We start from the raw sequence: 11,894 nt of genomic DNA on the forward strand, positions 1-11,894 counted from the left end.
TTTACTAAAGTTTTACATCACATAAGTCATTTTCACAATCATTCTACTTTAAAAGATTTCAAGACAGAGCTTATTGTTCTCTGAACTTCCTTGTTTGCTGAACGGCAGGTAAAGTGCATCTTTTTGTTTGTTTGCTTTTGTGTGTTTGTGTTTTCTCTAATGGGCCTCAGATGACTGTTTGCTTAAATTTGGGTCTCAAAGAATCTTTTTTTAATTCTGCCTGTACTCTCCACCCCTGTTCTTCTGTTGCTCAGGTTGAAGCAGAATTTGCCCGTCTTACATCTGTTGACCTGAAAGGGTTCCTTTTTGCTGTGCTTGACCATTATGGAGAGGTTCGTGGAGCTGTACAAAATCAAGAGCGGCATAGAAAGGCTAACTAGGCTCATAAGATGCTTCGGAGATGATGTAAGTGTTCAACTGCGAAATCTAATCCTTTGTTTAAGTTTTAGGTTATCCAGTTCAACTGATGAACTCATTGAAAGAAAGCTGATAAGTAAAGTCTGTCATCATATTTCACAACTGGACATTTAGTGTGGTAACTTTTACAGAATCTATGTATATTGGTGGTAGGTTGGATATCATATTCTACTTGAATGTCCTGATAAGCCTGATTCAAAATCTCCAATGATAATCATATATTGATGGAATTATGCATCAAAAAGCTGTGAATTTGGAGCTGTCTACATGCTTCATAAACACTGTTTAAAAAGTGTTTTTGTTTTCTTTTTGACTTCTTTGACCAGAGCCCTACACAAAGGAAGAGGACAGAGGACCTCATTTTCTAAAGGAAGATCCCTCACACACTTTCAAGACTGTGAAGGTTAGCATTGTTTCTTTTAGTAAATTTAATAATGACAGCACCACAGTGGATTTTAAATTAAAAAGTACATGTGTACTTTTTCCTCACCAAATGTATTATTACAAGATCTTTGACACTGGATTTGGTCTGGGTTTCAGAGAAACTAACTGGCAAGCTAGCATTGATATTATTAGTGTCTTGTGTTTATTCATGTCTTCACCAGGGTCTTTGACATTTCGCTGCTGTACTGTTCACTTCAGCTTTACGTTTGATTTCTCACATTGTATATTGTAATGGCAGAGATATTAGGATATTTAAGGGGCTGCAGTGGCTGCTACAGCTGTGGGGGGCAATACTTTGGTGAAATGTCCTGGACCCTGGAAAAGAGACTGTGTAGACTGGGTAAGCAATTAAAGGTTACTGGCCGAGAGTCATTGGGCAGCTGGGTAAAGGTGGATGTTGATATTCAGTGCCAATTATGCAACCTGTTCAGCCATGTCTATATGCTCTTTTTTCATGCTGTTAATATAGGGGGAAAAAATAAACTTTAATCAATAAACTGATTAAAGAAGCATTGTCTATGGAGCCATAATCTGATCCTGTAGTGTAGCTGCAGTTTGCACATTTCATGTATTCTCAGCCAGATTTGGTTTAGAGCACAGCCAATATTTAGCATAAGTAGATTTAAATTCACACACTGGTGATGGCAGCTACATTGTAGCCACAGCCACCCTGGGGCGCACTGACAGAGGCGAGGCTGCCGGACACTGGCACCACCGGGCCCTCTGACCACCACCAGTAGGCAACAGGTGAAATGTCTTGCCCAAGGACACAACGACCGAAACTGTCGGAGCCAGGGCTCGAACCGGCAACCTTCCAATTATAAGACGAACTGTCAACTCTTGAGTCACGATTCAGTCATCCACCCATGTGTGTGAATGACTGAATGTGTAAAGCACTTTGGAGTCCTTAGGGGACTAGTAAAGCACTATACAAATACAGGCCATTTACCATTTAAATTGAAAATTTTGTTTGAATTCTGCAATTGAAGACATGCTCAGTTATTTATGAACATGGTCTTTGTTTAAAGCAAGAAATGGATTTGTAACATGGGGGTGCATATCTCATTCTGAAAAAACTTTAACAACTAATAAGTGTTACCCAAAGCCAATCACCATCATCCAAAGCATCAGTATGGCTCTTCTTTGGAAAGACATGAATTGTTAAGCACACGGGATATTGTGTAATTGTAATTGTGTAATTTTTTTTTTTTTTTTTGTCTTTGAACCCTTTTATAGCCGACAGGTATTGAAGACACGTTTTCTAAGAGGATGAAAGTTGGCATTGCGATGGTGAAAGAAGAAGACATCATCGATGTGTTGGTTGTCCTTGAGGCGGCAGTAATCCTGTCTAATCTGAGGGATGTCTCAAGTGCCATTTCCATGCTGATGGGCCTTCTTTTTGCCTTCAACATAGACTATCCAAAGGAACTTAAGGACATCTTTGAAGTCATTCAGAACATCCTAATGAACATTGGTGGAAGGCAGTGCATCTCACTAGTGCATGGTCTAAGAAACAGACTCTTGCAGAAAGCCATGCAGAACTGTAATTGTATGATCCTTAGTGTTAAGGACAGTTTTTATTTTACTGTTTGTTTTTTTATTCTTGCAAGTTCTCATTCTCACTTTTGTATGTCACTAAATGACTACACTTTACATTCCAGATTAGACAATTACTCATTTGTTCATGGTTTAAGAAACTTATGTGAACAACAATATAATGGTGGACTTTGCAGATGCTTATCTCATGCAAGTCAGTAGTTTTTCCTTTGTTTTGCAATTGAGCAGACTCAAACTAATGTTTCTGAAATATCCATATTATCAAATGTTTCAGAAGCATGCACTCATTTTCAGAGATATTGGTTCTGTGGAATTTGTTGCAATTGTAAACGAAGACAAATACAAGATTTTGATGTCTTAGTTATTATAAACTGATCTTTACTGTCACTTATCAAAGGTTTTGTACTATTTTAATATTTCAAGTTTTATGCTAACAGGTGTGACTGAGCACAATGAAGTTTAAAAATTTTGTAAATGTAAAGAATAACTTTTCTAAAATAGCAAGTGTCCCGTTGATACATTACATTAATGCAGACTTTATGTTGTTACTTCACAAGAATCACTACTGCTCCTAGAGTATTGGTCAGAATTTCATCTTCACCCAAACTGGGCTCAAGACCAAGTTCAAATTTATTGTTTCACAGGGAGCAGCCTTTGAGTTTTGATGGATTGTGAGCCTGATGAGCTACGTCACTGATTTTTCTGTTTCTCAGATGACTAAGATGGCACAATAAATGGTGAATGTTGGGTGCTCATGAGTAATTGTCTTGTCATGTTCTTAAAACAAACTTTCTGTATGAAATGATCAGATAGACTTTAATGGAATCTGTGGGGTTTTATTTTTTTTCTGTAAACAACAGAAAATTAATTTAAAGGAATGTAGATATTTAAACCTGAGATCTAAGATAAACCTAACAGGTAGTTTTGCTGAAATGGATGTTAGAAAGCCAAAAAAAAACAAAACAAAACTTAAGATGTTTAATACACATTTTTCTTTACATCCAGTCAATCAACTCTGATAATTAAAATGAAACTGATTTACAAGTTCACTCAGCTACCTTAAGGAGCTCAGTTAATTAATAAACTTAAATCAACTTAGCTAACAGATTATGTTAGTTAAGCTAAAATAGATTCCTAAGTTAAAAGAACTACTAAAGTATTTGAATTAACTAAAAAACCCAAGTCAACTGAACTAGGACAAGAGTTTAAACAATAGATTATTTTAATTTAGCTGAAAGGGTTTTCCCAAGTAAAGATGACAATTAAAGGAGTTGAACTGACTAATAAATCTCAGTCAACTAAACTAAGATGAAAGTTTAGACAACATGTGATTTTTCATTAAGATAACAATTGGTTGTGTTATAAGAACAAACTCTATTTCTTGACTTAACTTAAAATTTTAAGGCAGCCCTTTACCTCATATTTTTAAGTTGAAACAACAAGTTATATTTTACAGTGTAGTTGTTGGAAAAAGGGGTTCCAAATGATCATTTAACATACAAAACAGCCTTTGAGAATCACTCAAAAAGTATCTTTCTCTTCTCTCACAACATATGGACAATCTTGTGAAACCTATTTAGTCTGAAAAAAGAAGAGACAAAACTCTGAGCAACATGACAAAGAGGAATTGACATTCTAAACACCAAAGGTCAGTTCAGAATGTTTCATTTTTTTCAACCTTTTCTAACTAGACTTAGCGTGTCACGCTAACCAATGCAACCATGTAACCCAAATTACTGAAAGAAGACAAATTAATTCCAGAGCTTGCTTCCTTTATTTATATAACTGCATTTATCCTTGACTTTCACAGTCTATTACATCCACAGCTAGCATCTTGTTCTGAGTAAACACTAATTTTCAATCCTTGTTTCCACTCATATAAAACATCATAAACATCTGTTAAAAATATATATATAATATTATCAAACAACCATCTGGTCCTCTGTGTTTATTTGTGTTTATGTTGTAATATAAAGTCAAAGTTAATGCATCTATTCAACGCTGTTAGATTGTGCAAGCCTGTTACTGTTAATTATAACCTTGTTTCCATATTATTAAAATAAATGATCATGTAATCAAATCATGGTTTTCTAAGGTAATACAGGACCAATCCATAGTTTTTGTAATCTTTAATTCCTGAACGTTTTTCAGAAATTATTCAACGTTTAAATGCTAAAACAGTTTTTTTTGTTTGTTTGTTTGTTTTAGGAATTCAAGTAAATAACTGTAACTTGGCATCTTCATCAAAGGATAATAACATGATTTACTTTTTCAGCTTTTTTGTAAAATGGATGATTTGAAAGATTAAAGTAACAACAGTAATTATATTTCAGCATTAAACATATTTCGATTAAATTGCTTGAACATACTGGTGTGTTAACCCTATTAGAAACATAAAAAAATATTTTGGTAAATGCTAGTACTGTTAATTTAGGGCAGCTGTGGTCTAAACCTTACACAGGGTGCTGGTGTAATAGATTTGTTAAGCATTTTATTGATCAAAGATTTGAGCTAAAAAAAAAAAAAAAAGAAAAGAAAAGAAAAAAGGTGTCTTGAGAAGTTGAGAAAAGTTTATATCAGTCAAGTCATATTTAAAATTGAATGAATAACCATTATGAGGGTGAGTATCTTTAACTTAATGTCAAGAGGTTATTAAATAATATTTTTTTAAATATACTTGTGGGATACTGTTGTGCCAAGCATAGTACAAGAACTAAAATATCTGATAAAAAGTGCACCTTTGGTCCCTGAGCTGGAGAAATTTTTGTTGATTATGAAACGATCAGGACCCGCACAGTGTTCCAGTGGCACTCTGAGCACCTTTATTTTTAAATACAGCGTTCCCACTGCTTCGGCACCATATATATTCCACCAGGAAGCCAACTTTCCAGCTCCTTCACACACCACACACTGCTCCTTCCTGGGTCCAGGCACTAAAAAGGGTAGAGTACATTAGTTGTATTCCTCACACCTGTCCCCTTCGTCCTCCAGGCACAGCCCTGTGAGCTTACTATACAACCCCTCCATTGCAGCAGAGCCAGAGACCACACCCACAATAAGATTATCACTTTTATAATGTAACTTTTATTGCCCAAACTGTCAACAAATTCTGGAATGACTCACCTAGTAAATTGTCTGGTGAGTGTAGTTTATATATAAAAAAAATGTTTTCACTGATTTAGAGCCACTGTTTGGAATTTTTCTTTTCATTCAATTTCCTTTTAGCTCTATTTTTGGTCTCCACCATACACCGCAAGATTGCTGTATCACTTCCTGTTCCTGTTACAATGCACAGTGGATTTTCTTTATGTAGCCAATTTAATTAACAACTAATGTAAGATTTTATGTCATAGCGTAATCTTTGCATGCTTTATCCAAAGCACATCTTTTAATGTTAATGTTAATTCATTCATTGTGTCTTTAATGATTCGCTAGCTTAGCGCATAGCTGACTCGCTAGCAGTATGGCCACTTCACCTGACCTTCCTGTAGCTTCCTGCTCAGTGTGTCAGATGTTAATTTGCGCCTCGGCCTCCATTAGTAATAACAATACTTAATAAATAATTGTACTTAGTAAACATAATAAGGTTAATAAAGTTAAAACTGAATTCAACTGAATTTATCTGGATTCTGAAAGCATTAAATGATCTACTCTGTTACTTGCAAACAAAGTCTATCTGCTGTTTGGTGCAGTGGTAGTTTTTATGATATAGTTGAGCCAAAATGGTACATTTTTTAGGCTGAAAAGCACGGCAAAGCTGTAGTGGTGGGAGATAACCTCAAGTGGGTTTTTCCACTGAAAGAAAATTTGCTCATTAGTCATTTGAACCATCTTAATGTGAAAATATTGATTACAGCCTCTCTTTAAGTCTAAAACTAATAACACTGCATAAAACCGTTGGCAGCCTAACACAAAAAGAAGTCATTAACAACTCTAAATGTGTTTTGCTTTACTTTTTGAACCTTCACCAGTTCTCCACATTTAGATATGGATATAATCAAGATCCCCCACAGATAAAAATAAAAATATGTAGTGCTCTGTTCACATATAGCAGTGGTCAGAGGTATTGTTTCTGAAATAGAGTAATCACAAACTCCTGTCTTCACATGGTTACTTGTTAACAAGTCGTTAAATATCTACCTCAGAAAGTTGATGCTTTTGGTTATAGATCCGCTGGTTATAGATCCGCCTCTCAATTATTTCTCTTTTTGGCATGATATAAATATAAATAAGCATCCTAAAATAACATGCATTCATCTCCAGTGATGCTAGTTTTCAATAAAGGAAATAAACATCTGTAGGTTGTGAACTCTTCTTTGAGTTTCTTCCCCTCTCCAACAGAGAATAGGACTTGTTTTTATTCTGAGGTGGTGTCAAATTTCTGAATGCACTACTGCTCACAGTCCTTGCTCTGGTCCTAATCGGTGACAGTGGCTCACAAACACCAACACACAGCATGCATTGACAGTCGTCTTGCATTTATGTGCTGAATTTATCGATTGCCTCAAGTTGCACAGTGGCAGAGCAGCTTTACCGCATACTGTTTTCCTTCTTAAGTTGCAGTCATCACATTTTCAAAATATATCTGCTGTCAGATGCCGGTTGATTTCTCCTATGACTTTTTATGATTGCTTGATGTTTGTTAGATGTTTTAATTGAATCTCTTGCAAAACAATTATAGATAGAACATCTTTCATATCTTGTGGTGATCAAATCAGTCAGTTCTAAACGTCGGGGACAGAAACCAAGCAACCAGGCTCATTTTGCACACAGAGCTGAATTACAGATTTTCACATTACTCGAGAGAAAGAATTTAACAAATGAAACGTCATGAGAGACCATGGGTATATTGGGCCAAATGATTTCTAATTAAAACAGCATTTTACTGTAATTGCTTTTTACCGGGATGATACTTTAGTAGTGTTTGGTCAGAATTTTTCCATGTTTTTGCACATTGTCTTTCCTGCTGTCCTTTCTCTCAGGAAAACAGTGCTGTCTCGAAAAAGGCACCTAAAGTTTGCTCACTAACTGACTTACTAATACCTTGTTTGCACACTGTGAAAGAAGCACCTTACAGGTGTCACCTGACACCACAGCCATAAAGCTCCTCATTGTTAAAGGCAACAATGCAGATCTAGCCCTGCCGTCAACAGTCCAACACACAGATCTGATTAAGACTGTTTAAACACAGTCGACTGCACTGCAGTGGAGGGACCACTAAAGCCTCCTGACTCTGGAATGTGGATGGATTGGAGCATCTTTGCCCTGAAGGTTTAATACCAGTCTGGGACATGACCAGTTTTCCGTTTGTTGGCCCAAGTCGTGCTGACATTATCTCTTCAGCACCCTGGGGCTGCTCTGAATAACAAGCTGTAGAGTTTATGCACACTGGTGGTGACCTACGGAACCCAGTGCAATTAGCCACACCTACATTTACACCACATCTCCAAACAAACAGGAATTACCATAACAATAAGCTCTGTTTCTGGCCAGTTCTGCCTTCACCTCATGCCGTGTCTGTGACAATGCGGCTTCAGCTACAGGGAGGCATAGCTGGGTGGTGCAGAGCTGGCTGCTGTTGCAGCCTGCAGTAGTAAAGAAGGCATGTTGTCTGCTATTGTTTGGCTCCAGGACTATTTGAAAGAATGCAAATGACTCTGAAACCAGCCCGAGGCCATGTCAGGGACTCCAGAGTCCCTACATACCTTCCCCCTGCTCAGTGTTTTCATCCTTTGCTCTCTTGTTCACTTTACATTTAAAAATTGTGACATGCCTTAGGTAACACCAACCTAATTTGTTGTTGATTTGTGTTGGCTTTGGGGTATGCTTTTACTGAAATGGTGTGTTTTTTCTTTTTTTTTTTTTTAGTTATTGTCTTCAGACTTATTTATTGTTATTTGATGGAAATATTATAATCAAATGATTCCCATGACTGTAGACTGTTTACACCATCAAATAGTAAAGTATTTTATTGCCATTAAACAGCCTTTTGATTGACAAACTCCACTCTCTAGATTAACATTTGGCCACAACTCTTTAATCTTATCCTGTTTTAAAAATCAACAGAGAATTAATTCTGCCATGTGCCGACTGAAATTTTTTTTTATTATTATTATCACTCTGGGCAAAAATAGCTTCCTCGTGTGAACTCATGGGACACTTGCAGAGTACTTCATTATTAAAGCTGACATGTCGCTGCTGTGCTGCCTTCACTCTCTTGTGCTTACTTTCCCCGCAATTTATTCTAAACAATTACTCTTTCCAGCTAATTTTCTCCTTTGTTGTATGCATTTCATATGGAGATTAGCTAGCTGCTCCATTCAACCCAAACCTGCTCTGGCGAGACTGCTCTGAATTTCATGACTTCTTTTTTCCAAGGCTGACTTGCACCATTTTTTTTTTTTTTTTGAAAAAAAATCAACTGACTGAGGAACCGGGTGACTCTAAAAACAGGTGGTGTTTATTAAGAAGAATCTAGAAGGCTGTGATGCATACCTGCAATTTATTGGCTTTCTAGCTAAACTTTCAAAATTAAACATTTCTATTTAGTGAGCAAACATTTGAACGACCACAGAAATTTGCATCAGTGCCATTTAATCAAAATGTAAAAGTCAGAAATGTTGTGTCACCAACTGAAATTGACCTCTTAACCCTGTGTTCATTTCAAATAGCCGACATTCACTCTATAAAATGTCAGACATTTGGGTTTCTTTTCTGTGAAGGACAAATTAAAAAGTACACCACAAACTTACTTTGCAGTATCATAAAGTTGCAATGACAAACATGTTAGCAAGCTGCTGAATATTTTAAAGCGGATACAAAGCAGAATCAGTCTTTATTCGGAGTGATGTTCAATGTCTGATTTATATAAATCAGTGATTGCTCTCCTTTTAGGGGCTGGTCTCACAGCAAAAATATAAAGTAGTCACTAAATGTCATAACTAAATAACTAAAGCTCATCTAAAGTGTAAAATCTAAATTAAACACAAGGTAAAATCTTGTTTTTAATTTGTGAGTGAATAATGAGTGAGTTATGTTACAGCCTCCTGCCTCCTAAACTGATCTTTGTTGCATCATCAAACAGATCACAGCACAGTTTGTACTCATGTTGGTAACCTTACCTGAAGAGAACCTCTTCCCACCAGGTGTGGAAATGTAGCTAATGCTACAGTCACACTAGGAAAAACAGTAGTCGGAGTCTCCAGCATGACCTAAATGACTGCAACCGTGTGCAACGAACTTGCAATCTCATTGCCTTTCAAATGGTGGCTTTGAAGAAGGGAGCCAGGACTGTGGCCACTTGCAGTAGTTGGTATCTTCAAAGCAAGCACCAAAATGGCAATAAATCCCTGCAATAAGATAACAGATAATAAAAGTCAGTCAGGTAGTTAATTTGTGGTTGAATGGCGTCAGTTTGGCAGTTGCATGCAAACTGTTTGTGATAATACACCAATTAACTGTGATAAACTGGTAAAACTTGCAAATCTGTTGCCATCTACATACACAGAAACAGAAATTCACATTAACTGCTTACATCCAGCCAGAACTTCACAGATTTAAAGCAGAAATTCCTTCACAAATAGTTACATAGTTACTGCAGGTTGACAGCAATGTGTTGGCAATCCTAGAAATTTGTTGGCAGTTATTTGCAAACCTTCACCAATCTCTGGGTCAGACAGTGTGGTCCAGATTAAGTCGGAAGTTGGAATTTTTGAGTTCCTTGTTGGAATTTTCATCTGGAGTACCCCATCAACTCGGATTTCCCATTTGGAAATTTGAACCAGCCCCACCAATCCTAAGTTAAAAATCTAAGAAGCAAAACAAATCCTGTTTTTCCAAAATGTTCCGACTTTCCTAGTGGAACGCACTAACTTTGGTTGCTGCAACTATTTGAAAAATTTTAATGCAAACACAGTTTTTTCCTTATTGCAAGGAAGTTGCCGTCCCATTTTTACTCTTGTGTGACTGAGCCATAAAGAGTGGGCCTGAAAATCATGTGTTATGAGATAAAAACCACTGCAGAGCTGATGGAAATCACCTGATCATGAGCTTATTATGCGCCACAGCTTTCAAATCAAAGGTAGTTTTCTGATCCTTTGTTGATGTAAAAATATTAATGAGTCGAGATTGAAGCGCAGATTAAAGAATCTTCTCATGTTTGCTGTGACATCCATGGTGAAGAAATATCTAACATTTAGGTCAAACTGATGCTCTCTTTTGAAAAACAAGCCTTATATCACTGAAATGGCAAACATTTAGAGAGCCCTAAGTCTGTCTCTGTGAACGATTATTAGTTTGTCGAGCTGCTGTCAGGCTGAATCTGGAGGTGCAGCTTATCATGCACTGCAGACAAAGTTTCTGCAGCTTCTGACTCAACCATGCAAATACCAGAGTCACTCAGCCCTATAAAAAGACTCAGTCCTATTTTTAAAAGTCCTCGGTGTGAAGGATAATATTTTAAGATATCCATCAAACACTATGCTTTCACACTGCCCATTACAACTGTTCAAACCTTGTTTCCCCCACTTACGTCACCGGTGTTTCCAAGACCAAATCTTTGTAATTTAATAAAACAGTCAGTAATTTAATCAGATTAACCCCAACATTCACGAGGGGTCAAAGGCAGCCAAAACAATCACTCATTTTTTTTTTATTTTTTTTTTGTCCCTCTGAAACACGGCTTGCTGGTGCAATTAAGTGGAAGCAAATGCATTTGCAAAGTAAAACAAGATTACCTCCCTCAAGCAAGGCTAGGCCGCTCTAATGGGCTGCTTACACCTCCCGTGAACCTGCCACGCCTCCAAGGGCTGCACACTGCAAAATATTCAAACATCACAGCTAATGTTAGTGGGGCTGAATGGTTTTCTTTTGCTCACACCATATCATCAGAGAGGCCTTTAAAGAATCATAATGGCTCTTCTATATCCTCCAACCCATTAGCTACAAAGCATGTATAGTCCTAATTTGCATTACTGGCTATTTTCCAGAGCAAACCATAAGGTTGTAGATTGATATCCTATCTTGTTGCCAGCCATTATTTTCCATTCATTCCAGTGCACTATAATAAGTTTGTAGAGGTTTGAAACTTGTTCCAGACAGCTAATCCATCACTATAAGCAACTTGCTGACTTTGTCAGTGATACATAATGCATCATATGCAAGTAAAGGCTATTTTGAAAACTACCCATTGGTGCGTTCAAGGGCACTGATATATAAATGTTAATGTTATTTGCTAGACTAGAACATGTATTAATGTTTTGAAAATCATTCAGTCATTATTTTGATGTTTGATCATTTTTTTGGTATCATTTTTCAAGCAGTAAAGCCAAACATTTCCACCAATGATTTGATGCCTGTTGGCTACACTTCACAGCTTTAGGTTTGTGTAGCGGGCCCAGACTGAAATATCTTAACAAGCAAGTGGATGAATTGCTACTGACAGTGGAGGAATCCTAGCGATCGTCTGACTTTTCCTG

The 11,894-nt window shown here is 36.9% G+C and overlaps 1 long non-coding RNA gene across 1 annotated transcript; it reads left to right on the forward strand.

The window, feature by feature from the left end:
* Positions 1-244: 244 nt before the first annotated feature.
* Positions 245-2,389, forward strand: LOC134641726 (uncharacterized). Its single transcript, XR_010095570.1, has 3 exons — positions 245-405; positions 744-820; positions 2,098-2,389. It is a non-coding gene; the product is annotated as an uncharacterized LOC134641726 (long non-coding RNA).
* The last annotated feature ends 9,505 nt before the right edge of the window (positions 2,390-11,894 follow it).

This window comes from Pelmatolapia mariae, linkage group LG14, assembly GCF_036321145.2.
Source record: "Pelmatolapia mariae isolate MD_Pm_ZW linkage group LG14, Pm_UMD_F_2, whole genome shotgun sequence".
NCBI lineage: Eukaryota > Metazoa > Chordata > Actinopteri > Cichliformes > Cichlidae > Pelmatolapia > Pelmatolapia mariae.